The sequence below is a fragment of the Myodes glareolus genome, chromosome 22 (genome assembly GCF_982192425.1).
Source record: "Myodes glareolus chromosome 22, mMyoGla1.1, whole genome shotgun sequence".
Lineage (NCBI taxonomy): Eukaryota > Metazoa > Chordata > Mammalia > Rodentia > Cricetidae > Myodes > Myodes glareolus.
Genome location: NC_142047.1, coordinates 44,049,010 through 44,061,311, shown reverse-complemented (window position 1 = coordinate 44,061,311; position 12,302 = coordinate 44,049,010). Strand labels below are relative to the sequence as shown.

The following is a 12,302-nucleotide window of genomic DNA, read 5'->3' as shown; positions in this document are numbered from 1 at the left end:
GCTTGGCGGACAGACAGCAGACAGGACTCATTTCTGAAGGGTGTGGTTGTGGATTATCAGCAGAGGGAAGGCAAGAGACTCAACCTGGCAGTGATTGACCTAGGGTAGGCCACAAATCACTGTGCTGGCTTAATGCATATGCTTACATTTGGAAGTAGTGATAGACTTGCAGGAAGACATCAAAACTGGTCTAGAAGGTCTCACACACCCAGCATCCAGCTCCACACAATGGAGAGCCCTTATCTATATACAGTACATTGTCAAAACCTAAAAATCTCAACACTGGCAATACTAAAATTTATTAGATCAGAGTTATTAGGAGGGTTTTTACCAATGTGGAGATGCATTCATTTTCTTTTTTTCTGCTTGGTGTATCTTGGCCAAATTATGTGACATTTCCTTATGGGTGTGCTGCTCAGTTTTTGTCAACTTGACATAAGCTAGGGTCATCTGGGACGAGTAAACTGTTACTGAATAATGTCTCCATCAGACTAGCCTATAGGACAATTTCTTGATTAATGACTGATGTGGGAAGGCCCAGCCCACTGTGGGTGGTGCCAGTCCCTAGGCAGGTGATCCTGGGTCATATAGAAAGTAGGCTAAGCAACACAGTAATCAGCACTCTCTCACAGTTTCTGCTTCCATTCCTGCCTCCAGATGACTGCCCTAGTTCAATTCCTACCTTGACTAACCTCAGTACTGTGATCAGGACATGTAAGTCAAAATAAATCTTTTCCTTCCCAAGTTGTTTTTGGTCACCATGTCTTTACCACAACAACAGAAAACAAAGAACAATGCACCATTTCATATAATCATCCCCATAGTCAAGATCTGGAAATGACCCATCGTCATAATAAAAAGGCATTACTTTTACTAACAAGTGATTCAATTAGCATGTGCCATCTAGAACAGGGAGAATCGAGAACAGAGCCTGTTCTCTACTTTGGCAGAACATACTTGCAAAAGCCCCCTTTTCCAATTCAGACTGGCCAGGAAAACTCCAAACTCCTTAGCATATTCAGAAAGGTCTGTATTAGTCAGCAAACGCTGTAAGGAACAGGCGCTGAATCAAAATATCATAAAACAGCAAAGGCCCTCTGTTGCTCACACTGAACCAAGCATGTGGGTGAACCCAGGTCTACCTTGATCATGGAGCCTCCCTCCACCTTCTGCAATGCAGACAGGGCAATCAGCTGCATGCAGGATCTCAAGAGAGCTCCACTGGGTTGCGGAGGATGCTGTTTACAATCACTACAATCACATTTCACTGGCAGGGAAGTGGGATAACTTAACTAGATGGGATACAGTATAAACCTCAGGAAAGCCCAGGAAAGGAATGGAGATCCACCGTGGGGACAGTGAGGGCCGACACTAAACCCGTGTCGAGCTCCCCAGTCTTACTTCAGTCTTGCTTCAAGCTCACATCGATTCTAGAAAGTTTTTAAAAAGCGAAGTGAACATGAACACGTAGGATTAGTATCCACAGCTGAATGTAGTGCTGCAATCCCAGTACTCAGAAGTCTGAGGCTGAGGCGGGAGAACTGTGAGCAAAGGACTGCTCTGACAACAAAGCGGTGGTGTGGTAGCTGGAAGGGAGGGAGGTAGAGAAGAAGGAAGGGAAGGGGTGAAAGAAAAGAGAAGAGGGGAGAGGGGAGGTGAGCAGAGGGAAGAGGAGGTGAGGGGACAGAAGGTGAGGGGACAGGAGGGAAGAGGACAGGAGGAGAGGAGAGGGAAAGGGAAGGGAAGGGGAGGGGAGGGGAGGGGGGAGGGGAGGGAAGGGGAGGGAAGGGGAGGGGAGGGGAGGGGAGGGAAGGAAAGAAGTCTTTGTAAGTTCCCTACTTACGTATATGCTGCTCATCTGCCTTTGGTTAACAGAAAACTCCGGTCTGAGAATATTCAACCTTGAAATGCCATAAAATGCCTCACTTCCCGAAATTCTCACTATATCTGGTCATCAAACCAGTATGCAAGTTTACTATCTGAGGCCACTAGAAAAGTTAATTTATTGTAAATGATATCTCCAGGTGCTCCTAGCCACCATGTTAAAACGAACACCCTAGGTGTCATCCCATTCATGATGGAAACATCTAAGGAACTAGGAAGTCTACTTGTCCCAACACTTGGGGCTCAACCAGGGAGATCATTCAAGACCCCATGTCCTCCTCTCCTGTTTCTCTGGGATTAAGGCACAACTTGCTGTTGTCAGAGTGGACAGACACACAAGCCTTTGGGAAACAAGCCGCCTCTGGGCTCCATGAGTCTCTCCGTGCAGAAACAAATGGGTTGCTGGTGGCGGCTATGCCACACTGATCTCTAGCATTTCATGAGTATATATCGGCTAAGTGTGATTCAGATGAGAGTCTGCCTAAAACCAGAGGGACCAGATGGAGAACAGCATGAGGTATTTAGATAGCAAAGTGGAGAGATGATGTCACTTTCAACAGAGCAGCCAGAGCCAAGCTGACCTGGATCCACAGCTCAGTGGGACCACAGCACTGACAACATGGCTCAGGGGAGCGCCGGGCCTCAGCTGCTTTTACTCGAGAACGTGTAAACAGTCCTCACCTCTTGAGACTAGAAAAAATGCCTACCACACATATAAGCCTCGAGGCCATCAGAAAATACTACCATCATTATGAATTTGAAGGCTCAAACACAATGCTCACTGTTTTTTGATAACAATCCATAGCATTATAGTGATGGCAGATCCCTCTTACTAATCTTAACTCCCATAACTATCTTGGGGAAGGCTTCAAGAGTACCTCTGTGAAGGGGGATGTGTGATCTCAGGACAGTGGGGGAAGCCCACCACATCCCTTAAGCCACGTCATCCTGCCTTTCCAGGCTCAACGGTAAAAATTTCAATTACACTATGGATCAAGTCAGAATGCCTTGTCATAGTACGTCCCGGCACTCACTGGCTGGGAAAATTAATTCCCCTGAGGCGCTCAGTGTTCTCTCTGTAAAATGGGAGTAACAGTTGCCGTTTATTGGGAACTGAGGCTGGAAAGTGGGATTAGACCCTGAAAAACAGTCTGTGAATGCACGTCACCACAGTAACTGAGCACTGCCCTCCCATCCCCCAGGATGTGCAGGGAGTGGCCTCACTCCTCACTGCAGGAATGGTCCTCACTGGCCTGCTTCAGCAGTCTCAGAAGGCTGCCCAGGAGCCCAGGCCCTGGTGTACCTGTGTAGCCCACAATCATCTATTCACACGTATGGAGAAGCTGAAGTCTGCGACTTGATCCTGATAGCAACTGGAAGGACCACACAGTCCACACTTAGCGCTGGTCTTCCTCCCCTTCACCCCCACAGTCGACAGAGTCCACACAGCCCACCTCTCCTCTGGTCCTCTGCCGTTCCTGGTCTCTCTCCCAGCAACTGAGGCCAAGCCCTGTATCGCCCAATAGACAGGGCAGCATACTGTCGACTCACGGTGCCACCGGGGGATGACAGCGTTCGTCCCATTCTTCCCTCCGATCACCCTTTAACTACCACCGCCTCCGAGGCTCAACTATTTCCCTCCCAGTCCTGTACCTCTCTTCATTGCAGCAAGTCAGAGAAAAACCCTCACACGCACACTCTGCTTAGCCACAGAGGCAGACAAAAACCAAGATAATGTTCTGTAAAACAAAACCTCAGGAAATGAAATGTAAGTGATTGCAGCAAACGGGGCACAGAGGCTTATCTTATCATGCCCACACTCGGGCGGCCGAGGTAGGAAGCTTCTCATGGGCTGGACACCAGCCTGGACTACATAGCGAAACCCCACCTCAAAAAAATAAATAAATAAGGAAACATATCATGATCAAACCTACTAAAAAAGATAAGTCATTGCGTGGCTATCAGCTATCAGTTGCCTGCAAAATACCCAAAAGAACATGGATGAGGTTCTCTTTTTTTCTTTTGTTTGCTTTTGGCCCTTGCTTGTCATTTCCCCCACCACCTCATTTCTCTTACAGTGAGAGCACACAATAGCTGATGCAGTAGCCAACCCTGGCGGGGTGGGTTGGGAAGGAACATACTAAGGTGAGCAGGCTGCACCCTATCTCTATATTTCATAGGCTCTGTGTTCCCCACTCGGATGGACCAGAGGAGCGTCTGGGTCACATCATGGCCCACGCATTCAACTTGTCAAATGGCAGGAGACAGAAGCTCTTCATTCTTATGACCTGTTAAAACTATAATCGTGTTAAGAATTAAAAAGCGGAGTACAGAGAGATGCTGCCTGCTGCCAAGCCTGATGACCTAAGTTCGATGCCCAGAACCTCCTCGATGGAAGGAGAGAACTGATTCCCACTGTCCTGACCTTCACACCTGTGCTGACAACCCTGCATAAGCTCACAAACACACAAACATGTATTTTTAAAAATAAAACTAAAAAGAAGTACAACTGATGATGGAAGAAAAAGGACTTGGAAACCCAGAAGCACTGGGTGGTCTCATGGAGCTGGGTCTCTGAATATATGCCCAGAAAATCCTCTATTGCAGACAACTGCAGAGGCAACACTTAAGTGTTTAGTAGTACGGTGGTTTGAATGAAAACGGACCCCAAAGACTGACGTGGCATTACTGGGGGTGTGGCTTTGCTGGAGTAGGCATGGCCTTGTTGGAGAAATCGGTGAAGACAGGCTTTGCGGTTTCAAATGTTCAAGCCAGGTTTGGGGGTGGGGTCTCTTTTCCTGCTGCCTTCAGATCCAGATTTAGAACTCTCACTACCACTGTCTGCCTGCGTGCTGCCATGCCCCCCACTGCCCCATGAAAATAATGAACTAAACCTATGAAGCTGTAAGCCAGCCCCAATTAAATGCTTCTTTTCCATGAGTTGCCATGGACTCCATGTCCTGTCACAGCAATAGAAAACCTAACTAAGACAAGTAGGAATTAGTAACTATGTAATCTTTCTTGGAGGTAGAGCACAGTTGGTGGTTCTGTCCACCCCTATCCTATACAAACACAAAGTGTTTGTTTTGGATCTGTGTAAAAGAAACACTCATGTAAAGAAACGTGCCAAGAAACACTTGCGCAAAGAGACTAGTGCAAAGAAACAATCATATAAAGAAGCACTCATATAAAGAAACGAATGCAAGAAAGCACTCATGTAAAGAAACTAGTGTAAAAAAAACCACTTGGGTTAAGTGGTAGATATGCCAGCTTGCAGCAACAGTAACAAGCAGCTCTGATACATTTTACCATTTCCATGAAGTACATTATTAATTTGCACCGTTTATACAGATGAGAAAACAAAGACTGGAGAACTTCAAGGAGGCACTGCAGGAGAGGGCAGATGACAATCAAGATTTGGGGAAGCCACACGCCGCACTGTGATCTGGCCCTGCTTCATATTCTCCAGCTCACAGCTTGAAGAAGCTACCAAGAAATTAACCACATCCATATATTCTCATTTGAGTCTACTTTATATCATATTTATTTTACACACTTAGAATTTACAAGAGAAGCGTTATCTCTGGAAGAAAAAAAAGAAACCAAACCTTGTAAGCAAAGCTATAATCTACATTCAGAGCTTATTGCTAATGGCATCTTGCAAATTCTAATCCAATGGGCCTTAATTGCATTCTGCTGATGGCTCTCGTCCTTCTTTACAGTCTCTCAGTCCTGGTTTTATGTTCTGCGACCTGAAATAGGACTTGTCACATTTACAATGGCAAGGGACACCGGTGCTGAGCATATTATTGACGGGACATTATTCAGAGAACTACAATAGGCAAACCAAACCACTTTAATAATTCATTGATATCCTACATGGGACTTCGGAATTCTAATTTTTTCCAGTATCATTTATGGGATGTTAATGGTGACAAAGAATGGCAGTCTCTTTGCAGGGACATGGGGGAGGAAAAAGAAGCTAGAATTGACTTGTGATGTTTAGAGCTCTCAGGTGGGTGAGCCCAGGTCCGCATCAGGAGCAATCTTGGTGGGGAATCAACCTAAGACAGGCTTAAAAGCAAAAAATAGACACCAGTGAATGCACCGTCTCATAGAACAACCAGGAAAGGAAGTATGTAAGATCTCTTTCCTGCCCCTATGCATTTTTATTTCTTTTATTCTTATTTTTTTATTTCATATACGTTGATTTGCCTGTTTAGGGGTGTTGGAACCCTTGGAACTGGAGTTACAGGAAGTTGTGAGCTGCCATGTGGGTGCTGGGAATTGAACCCAGTGCTGGAAGAACAGCCAGTGCTCTGAACCACTGAGCCATCTCTCCAGCCCCTATGCATTTTAACTAGTTTATATACCATGTGCTTTCCCAAGTGTCCTGGTCATTTGAGACAGGGTCTTGCTACATGGAACCTACTTACCTTAAAAGTATGATTCCCCCAAAAGCCAGCCAAAGAGTCAGAGACAGCCTACTTCCATTGTTAGGAACCCCATAAGAGGACCAAGTCGCACAACTGCAATATGTGTGCAGAGAGCGTAGGCCAGTCCCACGTAGGCTCCCTGGTTGTCAGTTCAGTCTCTGTTATCCCAGGCTAGTTAATTCTGTGGGTCTTCTTGTGGTGTCCCTAACCCCCCTGGCTCCTACAAACCTTTCCCCTCTTCGTCTAATACATGGGGAGGTCCTTAGTCTTACTTCAACTTGATATGCCATGTTTTGTTGATATCCATGGGAGGCCTGCCCATTCCTAAACAGAAATGTAGGAGCGGATTGGGGAGTGGGAACAGATGGGAGTAAGGGGAGGGACTAGGAGGGAGGGGAAGGGAAAAATGCGGCTGGGATGTAAAATAAAACATAAAAGTAAAAAAGTATGATCCCTACCTCAGCCTCCCCAGTTCATCATTACAGGCAAGCAGTCTGTTTTGCTTCTAATACGAAAATGCTCTAGTGGGGGTCAATGCTCTCATAACGATTGTACACTTTGAATCTGGGAATTAAACCAAAATGATTCTTGGCAGAACCCTGGATTTTTCTTAAACCTTGAAGGACAGGGGCTAAATGTGTCATTTCTAACCTTGAAGTCAACCATCACAATCAGTCCTCACGTCCAGCCTCCCCATAAACACCCACACATCCTCCTGCCAAAATACACAAACATCCTTAATGAGAAAATCATGACAACCCTTTCTTCCTTGTGTACGGGCCAAAACATTTCACTTTGTGTTACTGGAACTCAATTTATTTTTTAAAAAAAAAACTGTATCAATACCTATAGATAACTACAAAGCTATCAAAGGAGAAATTATACAGACGAGCATTATATTTAATTTGGTATATGAATTATGAGTTGTGCGCAAGCAAAACTATTAAAAATGCTTAGATAGTAACTGGCAATAGTCTGCACTCTGGATTTTAAGAAACGCTTATCTTGCCAGAAACTAACAAGAGAATGAAAATGTTGCGAAACCTTCCAGTTTCCCTCTCTTCGATGTGTTCACTTTGCAGCTCAGAAACAGTTTAAGGCAGGGCAGTGAGCGGCTTGAGGAGTTTGGCAGGCAACACGAGGGTGCATTTACGCTTCGCTGTTGAAGAAAGAGCCTTGTTTTTTTCCTTCCCCCACGGTGAATTTTTCATTCTAATGTGAGTGATGATTTACGTTAACTATAGGTAAAACATGGTTACATTCCTGAAGGATTGCAGGCAAGTACAGAGTCGTACAATGAGTTGAAGCGTAAAAGCTTTCTCTGTCATAATATTTATTATAATGGCATATAAAATAGCTGAAATAAATAATGGATGACTGAAGGTAAATTCATATGATAAAGACTCCTTCAGCAGACACCATTACTTTGGACTGCTCTCGCTTTATACACAGTTGAAGAGTCTTAATAAACATGCCCTATATCTTCTGTAAGTACTGGGAACATCAAAGATGGGCTTAAAAGCCAGCACACTGGACATTCGGCTAATTTACTGTATAATTACTTTCTCAACAGGAATGGTCTATATATTTTGCATACTTAATAGCTGAGTTCTTAATGAAAGTTGTTAAGCATCTGAACCTCCTACCTTGAGAAAACTGCTGATAAAAGGGCTAAAGACCAGTGCCCCCACCCCAGGCTCCGTGCAGAAAGAGGTGCGCAGCCCCAGACAGAGCTCTGGGGCCCAGCAGCTATCCAATGGCAGGCCAACCATGAGGAAGCTGAATGGAGAGAAGACAAACAAGACTTGTTTGCTCTGGTTTGGACAATTTTCTATGTTCCTGAAGAACGTTCAAGGTCAGAAGATCCTGAAATGGAGGAAAAATCTTCCTTTCAGCCACTGGAACGAGGAGACCCAGATAGTGATGTACCTACAACTCTTGACCAGGGATCGACCTATGCCCTGTGATCATCCAAAATGTCCGTGGGCATTTTTAGTTGTCACAATTTGTTAGAGAGGTGTACTGGTCCCTAGGGATAGCATCCGGGATGCTGCAAGCATCCCAAAATGCACAAGTTGACCTCCCATGGCAAAGAAGGTCCAAGTGTCAGCAGCATCAAGGTTCAGTGTGGGTTTGGTGAGAGGACTCTGCACTCGCCTTAATAGTCTTCAGCTGCTTAGATATGCCTCTAGGGGGTTACAAAGGTAGCTCATCAATAAGGACATGTAATGCAAAAGTCCCAAGTACCACTGCACCACAAAGAGTGTAGTAGCTGCCTGTCTCAAACACTACCAGAAGAAGGTTCTCTGCACATATAAAGGTACCGCGTGACTTTCCTAACTACTGAAGGGTTGAAGGCAAGACACTGCTCCACAACTTGGCTTTTCTCAATTAATACGTAAATGAACATGTCTGACCAAAGCCATGTGTTCAACATATAATAAGAATGCTGAGTCCATACTTAACAGTTTAAGAAACTTGTATGTGTACCACCACCCGTGTGTGTGTGTGTGTGTGTGTGTGTGTGTGTGTGTGTGTGCGCGCGCGCGCGCTCGTGCACTTGTATGAAAGAAGTCTATACCAGGTTTCTTGCCAAGCTCCAGGGCCCCACATATCTTCACTCCTTCCTTGCCAGCCCTGGCATATCACCATTCATGCTCAACTCTCTCTCTCTCTCTCTCTCTCTCTCTCTCTCTCTCTCTCTCTCTCTCGTTTTTTGTGAGGGTGCTAGAGATATGAACTCAGGTCACATTAGTGCATGGACAATCCCTTTGGCTTGTGAATTTTTAAATTAAATTCTCCATGTCTTACCTTACATCTCCATAAAAAGACAAATTTCAGAACTCCTCTGGGGAGTCAACTGTGAGGACTTCATTGTGTGGCGTGTTTGTAAAGTACCTTGATAATCACGAGTGATAAACATATGGAGAGTACCTTGTTCCTGCATTTGTGGAGACTACTGTGGTATTGTTTCTCATTTCTTCCACTGAAAGCAATGCTATAATAGACAGACTTAGCAATAGGTAACCCTGCTCACCCCAGGCAATCTTTGGAGTAGAAGCAGTGGGTCATAGGGTAGCCACATCTTCAATTTTGATAGGTTTTTGTTGGGTGTCCTCCAAAGAGGTAATAGCAATGTCCATCCCTACAAACGCTGCAGGAGGGGCTCTGAGAGAAACCCAAACAGCCAATAGCTCATGATGACACTGATAATAAATTGAAAGGCACAGTTTATATCTCTACCTAGAATGTTTAATGCACTATCAGTGGCATGGGACAGGCTTTACTTTAGAGACTGAATGAATGAATGAATGAATTAGTGAATGAATGAATATATAATACGGCCACAGGGATGGGATGGCATTAGAGGTAGAACTAAAAAGGTAGCTGATAATATTGGCTGTAACCACTTCCCACAGCCATTTGATAATCAGGCCTCTCCTCTGAGTGCTTCAGGCAGGCTGGCTGGCGAAGTGCCGGCATCTCAGAAGTTGGCCACCCTGCACAATGATTAATATGAGCTCGGCATGCAGAGTGTGGCGTAAACATGGAACAGTATCATCACGCTTGTGGAGCGGCCACAGCAGTTATTTTTAATTTATGGTCTATCCAAAGGGAGAAATCGTGCAGAGTTTCTGCAGAAGCAAGTCAGAGTCTCCAAAGGATAAACTAGGAGAGATTAAAAAACAGGCTCCAGAAAGACATAAGGTTTCCTGTTTAGAATTGAATCTCCCCAGCAACCTTTTAAAGGCTCCCACCAATGCACTCACAAAGACAGGGGACTCGAGGGCTTAAAACAACACACATGCAAAAGGAGAGTTCGTGGTCAAGCTATCATCAAATTTTGTACATCTTTTAAATCAGCAATGAGATCAAATAAATTACACTTAAAAATAAGATGGATAAGGAAGAGAAACAACATGAAAAGGGGGGATTTGCTTATGGAGAGAATTTTCATTTAACTGTTAAGTTACCAGGTACAGACTTATTTTATTAGAATGATGGAGCCATCAAATGACTTTGTATAGTGTAAAAGAAGATTAAGATACTTATATTAAAATTCCAAGAGTAACAGGAAAGTCTTTTCCTTCTTTATCAACAAAACATGCAGGTAATTATTCACAAACATATTCAAGTAAGAATAATAAAGAAAAAAGACTTCATGGAGAAGAAATAAGGACAAGCGTGTCAGGAGTCACAAGAACTATGGTGGATTTCAATTCACACACGATAAGGCAGAAAGCAACAGAGTACCATTTTGACCTCAGTTTTACATTTTATTCAAAATACACGTCACTTGCAGAGAGTCAGGTGAGCCCCAGAAGAGGTCTCCTCTTCACAGTGGGGAACTGGTGTGAAGAGGGAGGCGGGACGGGCACAGCAGGCTCAGCCAGCCGTACATGAAAGCGAGACAACTAGGTTCCCACTAAGAGCACAACGTGACCTATCCCTCACATGGACTGACTTTCTCGAGACACCTTTCTCCCACTGTACAATGAACTAGAGTGCTATGAGCTCCTAGGAAACAGCAGAGCCACTAGCTGTACAGATCCCAGGCTCACCAATGGACACTAGCTGTACAGATCCCAGGCTCACCAATGGGCACTAGCTGTACAGATCCCAGGCTCACCAATGGACACTAGCAACACAGATCCCAGGCTCACCAATGGACAAAAGGTATCTGTCAATTGGTATACAGACACACGCAGGCGGATCTGCGACATAGAGCGGAGGGGTGCCTGGACAAACTCTGACATTCTCTGTCATAGCTTGGTCAAAGTTCTCCAGCGTCTATGTTCTAGGCAACATCCAGAAGGTCCCTGTGCATTGGCTCCACCCTGACATCAGCAAAGAGATGTGCTGGGACAAGCTGGGGTATCCAGCTTGCAAGCAGAAATGAAAGGCAGGGGCTGCAGAGTTGAAAGCCAACAGAATCAGGAGCCAAACAGCAGGAATAAGCCAGGAAGCATCTTTGAGAGACAGTTGCCCATTATGTGTCTGGAGTTAATTCAAATGATCCAGCCCAGTAGCATAGATCAAGCTAATGATGCTGCTTTTCAAACTAAGTCTGTTAATCCATAAAGCCTCACTGTAGATAATGTTGAAGAGAAAACGAGAAAGCAGGAGAAAAGAAGGGAAGATGGGGAGAAAATTAGGGGAAAAAAAAGCAACCCAAAAGCCTTGGAAAGACTTGGGGGTAGTGATGGACACTACACACAAACTAACTAGGAACAAACAGACCTGACCTCTTTATATTAATAGATAATTGTACTTAGTTTTACAAAGTTAGTCCTGCATTAAAAGTCCATAAAAGCCTCCAAACCCTAAGTCTGTTCCAGGCAGGATATGACTCTGGTAACTGACAGGTGTTCCAGGCAGGATACGGCTCTGGTAACTGACAGGTGTTCCAGGCAGGACATGGCTCTGGTAACTGTGACAGGCCTAGGAGAGCACGTTTTTCAAGACCCGGTTCTGATGGGGTCAGGGAGAATGACCCCCCAAGACATTCCTGGTGAGGGGGCACAAGCTTCTCCTGTTGTGGGTCCTGCACCCGCCAAGCAGGGTTCCACCATACACTGCCACTGGGCAGGGTATCGCCTCCTGTTTCCGAAATAGAAACCAGTCGTGCTAATAGTCTGCCTTTATTCCACTTCTGTTGCTCAAGGAAGGAGTGAGGGTGGGAGTGGTTTTTAATTTCACAAGAGCCACATGTGGGCATGAAGAAGACCCTAGCCCTTCCATAGAACTGAGTTATCGGAATCAGACTGGGAGACTACTCTTTCTTTGGGGAAAAGGCTGAAGATACCTTTTCTGTGGGAGGAAGGAATCAGAAAGTCCGTCCCAGATGTGAAGGCAGCGACCCCCAGATCCCCGTGTCTCATTTCCAGGGTACTCAGTTTAATACCCAGGTGCCCTCAAGACTGAGCACAGCAGCAAACGTAGAACGAGTGAGCAGAATATCACTAAGTGGGGTGTGTTTCT

At 45.1% G+C, this 12,302-nt stretch overlaps 1 protein-coding gene across 3 annotated transcripts in view; it reads right to left on the bottom strand.

The window, feature by feature from the left end:
• Wwox (WW domain containing oxidoreductase) overlaps nt 1-12,302 on the bottom strand; it is an 898,633-nt gene that overhangs the window by 659,039 nt on the left and 227,292 nt on the right. The window contains exon 1 of one of the 3 annotated variants that reach the window (XM_085681773.2): nt 6,779-6,815. The exons of the other annotated variants lie outside the window; for them this stretch is intronic. The gene's annotated coding sequence lies outside the window, so the exon portion shown is untranslated. Of the gene's footprint in view, nt 1-6,778; nt 6,816-12,302 lie in introns of those variants that run through there. 3 annotated transcript variants of the gene reach the window in all.